Genomic DNA, 15,074 nt, shown 5'->3' on the forward strand with positions numbered 1-15,074 from the left:
GAGAGTAGAGCCAGCAGAAGACTCATGCCCACTGTGTTCACCCTCAGAGCATACACACATCTTTGATGGTCACAGGTGCTTGAAAGGAAACTCTGGTATTAGCATGGAAATCTTTTAGATGCACCTGAGTAACAAAATACTCATGAGACTGTCATACATACAAGTGTGAAAAGGTAACAGTAAAGCTTTACAAATAGCTACATATAACATTACATTGGGAAGGATAGCTCACATGACATCTCAAGACCCACTTCCATTGCGCTAGTGGTTTACAAGTTGAGAAACAGGAGTAACTCAAAATTCCCAAGTAAAGCTATGATTACGAAATCCAACTTTTTGTTCAATCCACACTATAAAGGACCTAGAGAAAGCTACAGTTACATTACAAATGAAGTTTTCCATGACTGATCATTCCTTGCACTATAAATTTGTATTTCCTCTTTGGAGATGCCAAGAACTGCTCAACAGCTTTTGACTGTACTTGTCATCTAGACACATTTTATAAAAATGGAGAGAAGCATGAAAAGAAAATATACAAACAGTTTCAAATATTCATGCCGTTGTCACCCACAACAAAGGATGTACCACTTCAGCGAATCAAAGTTTTTTCCAGAAATTTCATCCACTGCTGGAAGGAGAAACAGCATTTGGGCCACTCTTATCTTAATCACTGCAGAGCTGATTATTTTACATTCCATTTCACAAAGATAGGTTTTATTTATATTGTATGCATAGATTATGTCAGCACTGAACTTCATTCTTAACTACTCTATGAATTCTTTCAATAATTCAACCAAAAAAACTCATGAATACCTGAATTTCAAACAGAACAGATGAGACCACCTTTCCAGACAAAGACCAGCGTCAACAAGAATGACAAGCTTGACTGTTCTCAGTCAGCTGTTTTATGCTTCTTGGGTAATTCCAACTTAAGTAGTTTAGATGATTTTTATTAACATACCACAGAATTACTAAAAATAGCACTTAAAAAGCTTAAACAAAACAATCCTTCTCATACAACTCCTTTAGATTAATAAACAATATGTGCCAGAACAAACTTGTCTGATTTTAACTGCTAGCTCCTTCAGGTGACAACAATTTAATCCCTTTTCTAATGAGAAGGGTGAAATACTCATATAAACACGTATCTGTTGTAAAGTGCACTCATGCTGAAAACATTTCTGGCTACTTATCTGTAAGTGAGAACAACAGATATGAATACATTCTGCCACCTGATAAATCAAACCGCCTGAGCCTGAAAGTTGGCCATTTGGAGAGTGCTAGCTGCACAACACTCTGCAGTGTCCAAGGGATTCCTGACGGTTAAAGTAACTTTTTAGACTATTCAGAACAAAAATTAAGATAGCTACCTCCAGGAATATAGCTTGGCATAACCTCTTAAAAATCAGCCACACATTAAAAAAGTGGCTTATTCTATTTTAGTAGCTCTGAACTTCCTAAATTACAGAGGCTACTATAAATATCTCTAACCTGCAACAATACATGCCTATACACACACACAAAAATCAGATACAACCACTAGTTTTCCAGTTATTACATTCCAAAGATCAAGGAACACCACAGAAGCCTTTTTCATGCTCTCAAGAAAAAACAGTTAGTATATTTTATCTCGATTTGAACATCAGAATCCCCTGCATCTTGAAATACTACCGTAAGCCTGACTAACTGGAAAGACAAAGTTTGCCCACAGTGTCCCTTCCTGCCTGAGTGTTCCACCTGCTGCTTGGATTTCAGCTGCCAGGTTATGTAACATTGATTTTTATCTTTTTGATAATGCTGTTCTGAAAAATTTGTAATCACAATTAAAAGAAGGCAATATGAAACCTTAACAGATTTTATTTTTTACCATATCAGAACAAAGATAAGATGTTAAATTTCTCTTTCTGCTTAACCTGAAAATAAAGGAAATTAGCTTTGGTTTAACATATCTCCTTACATTTTAACAAAACTTCTCTAATCTTGTGGAAGTCAAGGAGTTATGTCTTAAATCTGTAAAACAGTGTATTCCAGTTTGCAGTTTTACCCAAAAATGAAAAGGAAGTCTTACCTTTAAAATAATTTCTGCAGAGGGACACTGCAAGTCAGGAATCACATCTGCAGTTTTTACTTGCATTTTTTCAGGTAGTTCCACCCCTAGCTAACTGTTAAGTTCCTGTGTCTCACATCACTCTTCCGTTCACTATGTCACTGTCCCCAAATACTGCTTATGGGAGTTTCCTCATCCTCAGCCAACCCTCAGAAAATACACGACTAGAAACTACAGGCTAAAACTAGGTCAAAGTCTCCAAGATCTCTTGAGAAAAATGAAAGACAAAACATAAATAACCCAATAATGCAGTTCAAATCAGACAGAGGAAAGAACAAAAAGAGAAAAAAAAATTAGTTAAAAATCTAGATTTCTATATCCTAAGGGATATTCTTCTGTATCCTCAAGGATTGTGGATATGGGCAATAATAATCATAGGGATTCAGCAGTAGACAGAGGATATAGGAAGCAGGAAAAAGATAGGTTGGTGTCTATACAATAAATTCCACTTTTGCCTTGGGGAGAAACTTAGGTCCTAGAGAAATAATAATTAAAAAAAAAAACAAACAACACCCTTCCATTAAACAACATCAGAGAGTAACTTACAATTAAAAAATATCTCAGCCATAACTATCTGTTAGCCCTGCTAACAGATTGACCATTCTGGAAATCTGAAAAATTAAATTTACTGGCTTAAAATCAAAGTCTATGAAAAACAAAATATACATTCCACAATAGCACAACAAAGCACAGGTCAGAGAGATACTCTGCTGATCTCACAAATGCAGTAACTGCAAACTGAACTTGAGGAGAAAGTCAATAGATGTCCACATCATCCACCCTTGACACAGTGAAGAAAAATAAATAAATAAATCCATAAATAAGTAGAATCCAACCTCTTCTAAAAAAAAAAAAAAAAAAAAAAAAAAAGACAAACAAGAAAGGGAGCAAATGATGCACACATTTATGCCTAAATGTACCTTTATAGTTCTGTTCGCAGAGGTCTTTCTGTATTTCATAAATGGAAAGAGTCCTGTGTGGAAGAGGCTTGCAAACTGCATGCACCTCTCACAAGCCAGGCCTCTAAAGGGGAACTTTTCTGGGCATCCACAACACTACAATTTACAGGAGGAAACAAGACTTTTCCCTGTGTCTAGAATTGTTCTTAGATTCCAGTGGAGAGGATCCTGCCTTCCTTGAGGGTTTCAAGATCATATGTCACCCTGGAAGCAAATAAGAAATTTCCTTTTCTGGCTGTCTCCTGCCCTTCTTGGAACTCTCCTGAACCACCGACCTGCTGGAGACTCGAAGAGACCTCCCGCTGCTGCAGCATAGCTGTGGTGTAGCACGGCCAAAACCATGCTGCTCTGGCTTAACATTCCAACCGATTAAACTAAATCTGAGTGCATCCTGAGCAGTGGGAAGAGATTACAGTAGGCTTGGCTACTACTTACATTAGATATCTTAAGCACTATACTAAAAAAGCCCCTTCTAATGGATTTCATTCAGGAGAAACATGTAAACACTCATTCCCCGGTCTTTGGGGTCTCTGCTTTGGCATATTCCACATGGAGGATGATGCTGCCTGTCCATTGACAGGAGTGAGAAAAAGAAGGTGGGAGCTACACTTTACTGAGAACTCTCCATTTCTGGTGAGACTGGGGCTTTCATAAAGCAAATATAATAGAGGTCATCTGACACAGAAGATTGCTGTCTCCCTTTAAGACTGATGGGATAACTGGGTTATTAATGGACAGCAGGAGCAACTGGTGGAAGTGGGAGGGGGGACAAAAGTCCTAGCATCAAATGATGAAGGAATTACCTTAATCTATTTAAGTAGCAGCAGTAATTCAAATTCCCATATGAAGGATTTCCTGCAGAAAATTGTTTTAATAATCCAAATCCTAGGCCTTCTGGCAATTAAGAAAAAAAGGACTTCATTTTCAAACATGAACATGACATATTTAAAATAAATGCTTTCTTTTAAGGTCTATTAAAGACTCTGATCTAGCCTCCTCTCTTCCCTTCCACAAAGACTGACTTTCATGGAAAAGCAAGTATTGCACAGTTGTGGGGGATTTACTTTGAGAGGCCTTAAATTTTAGACTCTGTCATATGGACTGACAGTGCTGAAATCTTCTTACTTGTGATCCGTCAAGCAGAATTTTCTATTTCTTTCATTCTCCTCCAACACAGTTTCAAAGAAACAGGTGTAAATAAAAAAAGAGTAATCAAGAATAGTAGAAGAAATTAAAGAGAGAAATATAATGTATTTAATAAAAATGTTCATACTGTAAATTATGTGACATTTTGAAAGAGAATGCTCTTAAGAGACTCTTAAGAATAAAACAAATGGGCAGACAACTCATCAACAAACCCAACAGAAAGAACAGGATTTCTAACATGGTAATTCCCAAAGCGGAGAGGCACAACACCACAAGCTTCACAGTCTAAGACAGCTAAGACTGCACAGAAAACCACTGAGTTTTGCAGAAAAAAATGTTTTATAACAGTGTCAGAGATATCTGGTCTGCCTGCCATGGCGCCCAGTCAAAACTATATGCTAATCCAATTCGTGGAGTGCTTTAAACAACTTTTCTTTTAAAAGTGACTACAGAAAAGCAACTAACATTTGTTGTCGCTTGCTAATTTCTGTGTCAAATGTGTTCAGTTTATAGGTTAAAGTATCTCTCTCAAATATCACCTAAAATCCAGCCCACATTCTTCTCTTTCAGAGCAAACAAGTTAACAGAAGTCCAACAAACTTAACGGGGGGGGCACTTGCACAACCTTGCTGCCTTGCAAGCACTGAAGTTCTGAGCCACAAGCATGCAGTTCTTTCGATCTTACCTCCAACTTCGAGAGACGCTGCATATGTGTAACAATGAAATTCAACAGACAGTTCTAGTGACAATGGACAGAGAGAACAGAATCTTGTATATTGAGTCTGCAATGGTATCAGAAGAGGGATAAAAGCAGGAGGAAAGAAAGTATTTCACAGATCTGGAAAAAAAAACATGCCTCATTCCTCTTCTGAGACTAGTACTATATTTTAAGCCTTTGGACACCTAGTGAAATTTTCCATGATAGCAGTGACATCTTAGGACAGTAATGAGAGTTTTAATTGATTTTTTTCCATATATTTTGAATCCCTTTTGCAAACAAGAACACACCGATATCCATGCTTTGTTCCACAAATTGCTCCTCCTGCAATGATTAAGACTATATTACTTGTAAAACAGGCAGTTGCTCTGAGTCATGATTTTTTACTATTTTTCTCCATAACTTAAATAAGTGAAAATAAATGTCTAAGATGTACACTTAGGCTGTACAAGAGTACACTTGAAAGATGGAGTATTAAAAAAATAAATAAAAAAAAACAATGTGAGTGATGAATAAAATGCTGTTTTACAGCAACATGAAAATAGAAATGTTTTCTGCTTTATAGGAATGCATTATCCACAAACTTGCAAGCAGAAGGAGGCATCCAGATTTAAGAAGACATTTCAACAACTTTTAATTTCCTCTCTTTTAGGTGTTAAGAGTTGACAGATGTATTCTGATGCATGTTATTAAATTCAGTTTGGCCCAGATTCATATAATATCAGTTTACATATTTGATGCATCTAAATAAAGAAAACAGTTACTTCAGACTTCCTATACAGTCCTCAAGAAGAGAGAGAAATCCAGAAGAAGAATCAGTGCATCAAAAATCTGAATCATCTGGAGAGCTCTCCCTCTTCGTGAGCTATTCAGGGAGTATAAGGCAACTAAATTCCTAACATAGGTGCCGTGATTAGGTTAGATGAATCAAGGCATGTGTGTGTGTATATTGTTTAAAAATTTGGCCTGAAAAATATAAAGAAGAAGGAAAATATTATGGAAAACAGGAGGATACATGCAAACACTGCTATGAATCATCTTGGCTGATGTTCCCATGATACATCCACAATATCTGTTACTCTCAGAAAAACACAGATAACTCATAACTCCATGACAAATGCAGAAAACCTTCAGAATGAACAGAAATGCTAAAAGCACCCTGTAGAATACTATCTTCCCCAGTCAACATTTCTAATTCAGGTTACACTCAGAAGAGCACAGAAGTCATGTCTTGAATTTTAAGCATGAGAAGAATAAGGAGAGATTATTCATTTCTTAAATGAGATAAGATGCATTCCTCTGGGGTGCATTCAAAAATTAAGGAGGGGTTTAGGCAGATGAACTTCCTCTCTAATGCCTAAAGGAAATCAATTTATTTATTCAATACGGAAACAGTACTCTGGCTAGCTTCTCTCAACATCTTCTAATTCACAGCCTTATGAATTTTTCCTGTGATCTCAACCGGAGAGTCTTGTCAAGTTTAACCAGCAAGGGAAAAGGCCTTAGACTAAATCTTCATTCCTACGTATGACAGCCTAAAACCACAAATTCATAATGTTGTTATAAGTCAGATATAATATATTTTATGAGACGATGGGTTAACGGTAATTAAGAGACTGGCCCCAGACACGACAGGTAACATAAATTAAATCTCCTCTTTCTTTTCTTGCCACTTAGTGGCATATCCCCTTCTGAAAAAAGACTCCAGTGGCTTAACAACTTACAAAAGGTATTACAGTTAAGACCTCAGCACAGTTTGCAAATACCTTTATATACACACACACACGTGCGTGTGTGTGTGTGCGTGCGTGTGTGTATAATACTTCTAAAGCAGACAAAAAAGCTGGCCTGACCTTCCTCCTACAAGATAGTCTCAGGTTTCAGGAGGTTGCTATTTTTCACCGTAGATTCTAAAATCTTATTCAGGTAATTTCTAAATTTATAACAAGCCCTTGATTAATGAAATCACAGTTTGTATTAACATTTATGATACATTATGTTCTCACAATATATACCAGACTAATTCTCTTGAGCCTTTTCCAAAGCAAATTCTAATTGCTGATAAACCTGATTTAAAACTAAAATTGCCTGTAGTCATTCAAGTTTCCTTTGCAGTTTCCGGAGAGCAGTGTTCTGGTGATATTCCAGATATGTTATATTCTGCTTATATAGCCACCTGCCTATTTCGCCTTTATCATTTCAGTTTCAAATATGTACATATATGTCTATTTGCTAGAATAGTATACACAGTCACCACACACTGTGGAAAAACCTGTATGTTCAGTCAAGGGAGTTTTACTACAGCAATAAGATACACAAATTTACTACTATCTAATCTGTTGAGAATGACAAAAAACTGTAGCATTTTCAGTCAGAAATGATATATAAATGATATTTTCAGTCAGATATAACCTTTAGGAAGAGAATTCTTTAGGGCTGAATAGAATTTAGTTTTGACCTAAAGGATTACTTTTATTTACTCAGAAACAGCAGAGTAGAATAGCAAAGGTAACCATAGCTGACAATAAGGAGAAACAAAACGAACATACGATTAACATCTCTGCTCTGAAAATCTGCTCATTCTGGCACACAACCAACAAATAGCTTAATTTTGAAATCACAAAGGAAAAATAATTGTGAACATTCTTCTCTCTGACACCTAAGTGCCAAATGCTTAGTTCAGATGCACAGGTTTCCCTTTGGCATTCACGTATTTCACATTCAATTTGATAAGAATTTCTGTACCACGTAGATTTTGCATAGATTTCTAGGGCAGGGAATATGACCTAGTAGACATACATGAAAGAATCCAAGAACACAACATGAGATGCAGGACCAGACTGAAACTAAGCTTTCCTTAAGGCGTAACATTTTTCAGCTTGCTAACCAGCCCACTTAATTACCTTAAACTCACTCTACAATATACATCTAGCTAAACTGTACAGACACTTCATTATATCACCTTTTGGCAAACTTCAGGAAAAAAAAAATGCAGAAGTTCTTTCACTTGACTTACCAAAAAAAAAAAAAAAAACCTATGAAAACCAAGGTTACAATAAGAATTCCAGAAGCAGTAAGTTGTAGTTTAAGATATTCTTCAGTCATGAAAATAGCTTTACTCTTCTCCAGATTTATCTTCTGTCTTAAAATAAAATTTTGTGAACTATTTTAGAATTCAAACCACACATCCACTAAAATTTTGACATTTTTGGCAAAATATGGTTCCCATCTTTATAAACCTTTCAGTTATAATGTAAATTCCCTCTTTTAAAAGTCAGGGAAACTATCAAGCTTTTGCAGCAAAAGGCAATTTTAGTGATGTGGACTCTACAGTAGTACATTAAAATAATATATACAGTAGAATAAGTACTACTGTTTCTTTAGCAAGTTTCATAATCGTAAAGAGCTTAAGTCTTAAAGCATTTTAAGAGTTAAAAAACTTATCAGAAGCATTTCCCTCTAAACTTTTATTTTTTGATTGACCAGAATTTAAAAAGCTAACTGAAGCAGTAGATGTTCAATACATGGCAATTATGTCTAAAACACACATGGAGATTATTACAATGGAAATAAAATGCATTTGTCATCTAGTCAGAAGAGCTTAATGTTCACTGTCGGACTTCTGGTGATCACTCTGGCATAGAATTTCATAAATATCAAGGTGACACTAATAAGAACCCCTATATCACTATACTGGCAATCGCATTAATGAGCCATATCGCTTAACCTATATACACGCATTTACCACCAAAATTAAAATAACACACCATTTAGGTGCAGACTAATTCTTGATCTTTGAATTTGTGCAATTTATTTCATTCCTGCATACCCCAGTTTCCTGATCTGTAAAATTTGAATAATATCTATCATAAGGAACCTGCTAGAGTTTCATTCAACAATGTTGGTGAAGTTCATCAGGCTCCTAAGGGATCCTGTTATTCTCAGCAAACACACTACAGTCAGCAAAACTAAACAATCACATCTCTAGAGACAGAGAGTTGTCACAGACTATACTTTTCAACAGTTCTCCAATTCTTAAAGGTGTTCACCCAAATATTTAGTCCGGAGATCTTAAAAGAGATATAAATTTATGCCTATAGTCCCAGTTAGCAACAGAGGTATCAGTTGTCTATAAACTTACCAATCAATTAGGATAAGTAATTAAACTGAAAAAGGAGGAAAAAAAAAAAAAAACCACCACAGTCATGCAAAGAAGATCTACAACCATAGGGCAGGGGTGGGGGGATTGGGGGGTTAAAAATTACAGCATGTCTAAGTTACTGCAGGAAGGAAGGACAATTTCCTATCTAGCCCCACAGCTGGTTCCAATTCTATTACTGTTTCGATTACTAATTCTCCCATGCCACCCATAAATTACCTTGAAAACATTTAACATTTAAGCTGTGTTATAGCAGCACAATTTTATGTAATGTGACATGAGAATAAATTGCTAAGTGACTTTATGCATCTGGAAATAGGGAAAGGTACATTTATATTGTACACGTGAGGTCCATGCTTGGAAAACAAACACACCTTTATCCATGCTCCACTCAGGTATATTCCTTTAACCAAAGCAGTTATCACAAAAAAAAAAAAAAAGTGGTACAGTATGGTCAGCTGATACATCTGACAGTTAAATGTCATAATACCACCAACAGCACAAATAATTTTCAAGGTTTTCAATATAAGTACTAAGCACTAGATTAAAAATCACAGCCAATCCGAACGACTTGTTCTTACTTTTAAACATAAAACCCATCATTTTTAAAGGACATGCCCAAGAATTATAAAACATGCTTTATATTATATGCCTTACTATGATATCTATGCATGGAGAGATGTCTCCAGCATATACCAAAAATACTAATTTCTATAAATGTAATGTAACCTCTGAAGATTCCATATGACTGCAATTAAACCTGGCAAGATACATGATTAAATACAGAACCATTAATTTCTACATAGCAACTAAACAAATAATATTCATTATTGCTTAGTTGTGGCTTGTATGGAAACAGAACAATGACCTCAAACACATTTTCTAGTGGAAAGATGACCACATGTCAAACCCAACACTTGTGCAGTCATTCTAAAAGGAATCTGAGGTATAAAAGGGTACAGAAGCAACATTCTCGTATTTCAATCCAGATTAAGGTAGAGATCCATTGTCTAGACAACACATAATTTTAGCTGCGTGCATGGAGAAAGGCGGCAAATATTCAAAAATGCCATTCCTTACTGACTTGTAGTGACATTATGTTAAGCCCTTGTATATACTTCTCACTCCACAACCGTTAAAAATAAAGAATATTAGATATATCCAATGAGATCTTCCCTAAAATTATTTGATAGACTTTCTGTTGTGCTCCACAAGGAGCTGCTGCAGATCCTTCATACTACACGAAGATTACTTGAGTTAACAGAAGAGTCTTCTTGATGTATAATGATCTAAAATTAAGTTTGGCACATATGATTCAAATTAAGTCACTATTAATCTTGTACACTATAGCCTTGTTAATCCAGCAAAGATGGATTAATAACAACATACATCTTCAACTTGGACAGTATAGACAGTTAACAAGATATTTGTTACTCATGCACACTCATGCAGTATAGAGACGATGACTTCTGATATTCATGTTAAGCTCTATCCCTTTATTTGGGGGTCAAGAGAAAGAATAGTCCTAGACATAAGGAACTCCAGATAACAGACCCTGCAACATATTTGCTGTGAGATTTTCAGTAAGACACTGCCTGTCTGTCCAAGTATCATGTCTTAAATGGGAAAAAATGCCCCATCTTGCAGATATGCTACAATGATACATTAATAAATATGGCAAGTTAATTCATGCGTTTGAGCTGCTTAGATTCTACCCAGCCAGAAGCTGTAAGAAAGACTACTACTAAGTGACATCTATAATACTCCATACTTTGAGATACCCTAAGGTTCTTACAAGCTTGTTTACAAAACAAAGTAAAAATAAACAAAAGGAACACATTATATATTAAAAAAAACCCTCTGTGCCTAATACTCATACTACGAGTGAAATTTTGCATTTGCAGAGAACACAAATAGATCTGTGGTATTTCTTATCTCCTGGTTGACTGACTTTGGTGAAGTTACTGGGGAAAGCATGATTCCCTAACTGCTGTTTCCATAAATAAGCAAGCTAAAAAACCTTCCCCCGTAACAAGCAAGTGCTTAAGTATAGGTACCACCTTCTATTGTATCAAAAGAGAAATAAGAGTATAAAATAAGCCAAAAATGAGTGCGAGAAAGAAGCAGAGAGCGTATAAACAAATATAAAAAGTTGCAGTGATGGGAAGGAACATACAACCTACAAATCCTCTGAATCAAATGCAGTCCAAGAACTTTGTCTCAAATTTTTTTCAAATTCTGTTATGGACATTTTCCAGACAACTACAGGCCTGAATCCTTCTCATTAACCTTGTGTTTGACATCTCCCTTTGACATGCGGGCCTTGAAGTGATACGGCTTAGTTCTGAAACCAATGGTATCTCACGTAACACCTCCTGCTGCCCTAGGCTCGACTGTTTCCCAGGACTCTTTAATAATTTACATTTCACCTCTTGGGAGCCACATGAAAAGCATAGTAGATAGGCCTACAAATGAACTGCTTTACGTTGAGCTTTTCAATGTCATTACTCTGTTTAAAGATAAAGTACAAGAGTGTACAGATCACTTAGAAAGCAAGCATGCAAAGTGCCTTCAAGTTTAGCTTACCTTCCATGGACAGCCTTAGAGATTCATCACATATAAGACACTCAACATCCTCACTACATCTGGCTACCATAGGTAGCATCCAGCTTGAGATACCAAAATGAATGCCAGAGTAGAGAATGATGGCATCCTCTTATCTTCAAGCTCCTTAAACTTCTACAGATAGGGAAAAGCTCCTCCCAGTTCACTTTATTAGCTGAAGTCTCCCTTTGTAAACCAATTTTTTCAGGTAGAAGTCACTACTGTATATGGCAATCTATTACAGTGGGAAAACCCTGACACTAATGGCAACCTGTTCTTACCTGCGAACTACCTTCCCGTGGAATTGCAGTGCATTGCAGAAATAAGAAAACAGAGAAGGCAAAAGAACCCTGCATTTAAAATACAATCAGCGGTTTGACACAAATATGTACAAAAATGTGCTAAAACCCACCATAAACTATTCGTGCATTCCCAAATCCTCACAGTCACTATGACACTGAACAATTCCAGTGGTGTGGAATATAAGTGAGGGAACAAGCTAGCAAGAGTGAGTAAATGCATATAAATAGATTTTTGCAGTTGGTTGTGGGTATCAAGAGCTTAGAAGTATCTATTAATACTGACAGGCACAGGGTAGATACACATTGCACTGTCAGAATTTTGCACAATAAAGGGAGTGGGGGATTTCTGGCTAAGACACTGGATTTTTCTGTAAGCTTAGATATTTGCTCTTAGAGGATCATTAATGTTCAAACAATAGGCCTGTTCACAAACTTTCACTTAAACTCATAAATAACTCACAAGTAATATTGTAAACTGCACGCTATTTTATCTACCCCAATGGGCAAAGGACCTGAGATGACCCCCTTAGAACCTGAAATCACAACAAGGTATGGTATGTCAAGCCCGATGCTTAGATAGTAAGCCCTTCTCATTTTAAAAGTGCCAGACACAGAGATTACTGTCAGTGTGCCGCAGAGCCTCGCCTCCACACCGTTTCAGCAAGAACAGTGGCAGAGACAGGGGCTCAGGCAGCATATTATCAGGTGTTGCCATGCAGTGTTTTCAAACTAAAGGTGGGTTGTCTTCTTTTATGAGAGATGAGTGGTCACAGATTAGAGATAATATATATATTTCATTCACCTTAGTTTAAATACAAACATGCTGCACATTAAAATGTTTGGACTCTAACATCAGGTTTTCCCACAGGCTCCTGGCCTTCAAGACATATTTCCTAACATATAATCCATAAAGCCTCAAGTTATCTTGCTCTTACATTCTCTGTGCCTCATCACTCCTGAATTATTTTTATCAGCAGAAATTGTTAAAAATATGCAAACACAGCTTTGAACCAAAATGGTTATTAGAAAGTTCTCACACTCAATTTAGTTCTGAAGGTTACCAGTTACATTAATGGTTATGCAAATGCCAGAGAAAAGGTAACCTGAAGACACTTTCTTGCCTAGGTATAAGTTAGGGTTAAATGTTACAAAGGAAAAGTATATTATACTGTAATACCCAACAAAGGTGAGAAACCAGGAAGTGTCAAGGTTGGCTCCAGAAAAAAAATCTTATTATACTTACCAAACAAGTAGGTTAGATTCATACATAACTGATAGAGTCTTTGCCATCCCATGTCTTCAGGGTTTTTTTCTCTCTCCATACTTTTCAGAGTAATATTTCACCTTATACAAACTCTTCTTCTGACACTCGCTCTCCCTCACTAACAGCAAAGGATCCACACCCAGTTCTTACCCCACTACTTTCCTCTGCTGTCAAGTGCTTTCTCATACTACTGATTCCTAATTGCCTAATTCATCTCTGTATTATCTAACTGCTGTGTTTGATCTGTGATGAAACGTACTATAGAAGGTCTGCTACCACACATCTGATGCTATCCAATACTTTAAGAGAATTTGTGTTTATCTGCATCTTGATCAGCCAGAAAAGCTGGGTAATTTCTAAGATTTTCTGCTACCCAACCAAACCTGCTTGCACAGTCCATCATGAGGTTTTTTTTCCCCAAAAGTATCAGACAGGGTTGCACCTTCCATAAGTTCCTACATTATGAGACAACTCCCAAGAGGCAAACTAATGCAAAATTACATTAAACTACAAAGAATTAAACTACAGCTGACAACTATTACTTGACAGTAGAGAACTAGTTTTCAGAACTACCATTTGATTTGGACAGATGCTTGCTAAAATAGCATTATAAATAGCTTGGTTATAATTAATTTAGATTGTGACATTTATCTTATTTGGGGAGTTAATATTTTTGCTAAAAATGAAGAGCATAAATTGGCTACTGCTCATTCTGCATTCAAACACCAATTGCAGATTTTTGCTTAGGCTACAAGACTTAGGGAAATCACAGCAAGCCACCTTTGGGCCTTCTCATAAAGTCTGCTGTTATTTATGCCCTTAATTTAGAGATAATTGAAAGGACCTCCCTTAAAGTTACAGTTGTTAAATGCAGAAACTTCCTTTATTATTCCATTACTTATGGACTTGTACTATTAAAATAAAAAACATTATCTGATATTAAAAAAAAATTATTTCTAAGAGATTCCTTTTCAGAAAGGAGAAAGATCTGACTTGGAGTCACCAGAGAGAAGGACACCAGCAGGAAGGGAACACAGAGGAGCGACAGTATGCCTGATCCCTACAAGGCACCTTATGAGGAAACATCTGTTACCACAGAGAACGGGTCTGTGGCAGAAGAAAGCAAAAAACCATAGGAGACACCAGAAAACAACTACAGCCAGCTGCCCTCACCCAAAGAAATTGCTAGTTAAGGCAGTATTTAATCTTAAAGAGAACAACAACTCTGAAGGACTCTGGGAGAAGAGCCATAAAAAAAAAGTCACTATATCATTGGCAGAAAAGAAATCCATGCCTGAATTTTATAAATATATTCTATAGGGATACTCTGTGAGGTTTACTGTGTCATCATTATTTCTAGGATTTCATCCTGGATGTCACACACGTCTACTGATGTCAGTCATAAAATTATCGCATGTTTCTATGCAACCCAACATGCCACCCGCTGTGCCTGCACACCCATGTATGAAATCTACACCAGGCAAGGAAAACCTAAGCAAAAGCAGACCTAGGAAGAATACACATAACAGATACAAGAAAAGCAACTAGCATGTGGGAGTTTACATCTCTAGAATTTTAATTTTTTCCACAGACAGACTCAATGGAGTTAAAAATCAACTTGATTTTGAAAGAGTTAACAAGGCACAGGACACTTGCAAAGACTGGGACTTAAAACTACAGAACAAGAGGGGGTTTTCTTTAAAGTGATTCAGTACTCTGTGTCACAGTGGTCTTGTAAAATAGGTATAGGCAATTAGTAGACACTAAGGATGATTAAGCTAGTTATTTTTTCTTTTGAATTTCCATTCCTGGTAT

The 15,074-nt window shown here is 36.4% G+C and overlaps 1 protein-coding gene across 3 annotated transcripts in view; it reads right to left on the reverse strand.

Moving 5' to 3' along the window:
- Positions 1 to 15,074, reverse strand: part of WDR70 (WD repeat domain 70) — a 147,251-nt gene that overhangs the window by 111,602 nt on the left and 20,575 nt on the right. The window lies entirely within an intron of this gene.

This window comes from Apteryx mantelli, chromosome Z (assembly GCF_036417845.1).
Source record: "Apteryx mantelli isolate bAptMan1 chromosome Z, bAptMan1.hap1, whole genome shotgun sequence".
NCBI lineage: Eukaryota > Metazoa > Chordata > Aves > Apterygiformes > Apterygidae > Apteryx > Apteryx mantelli.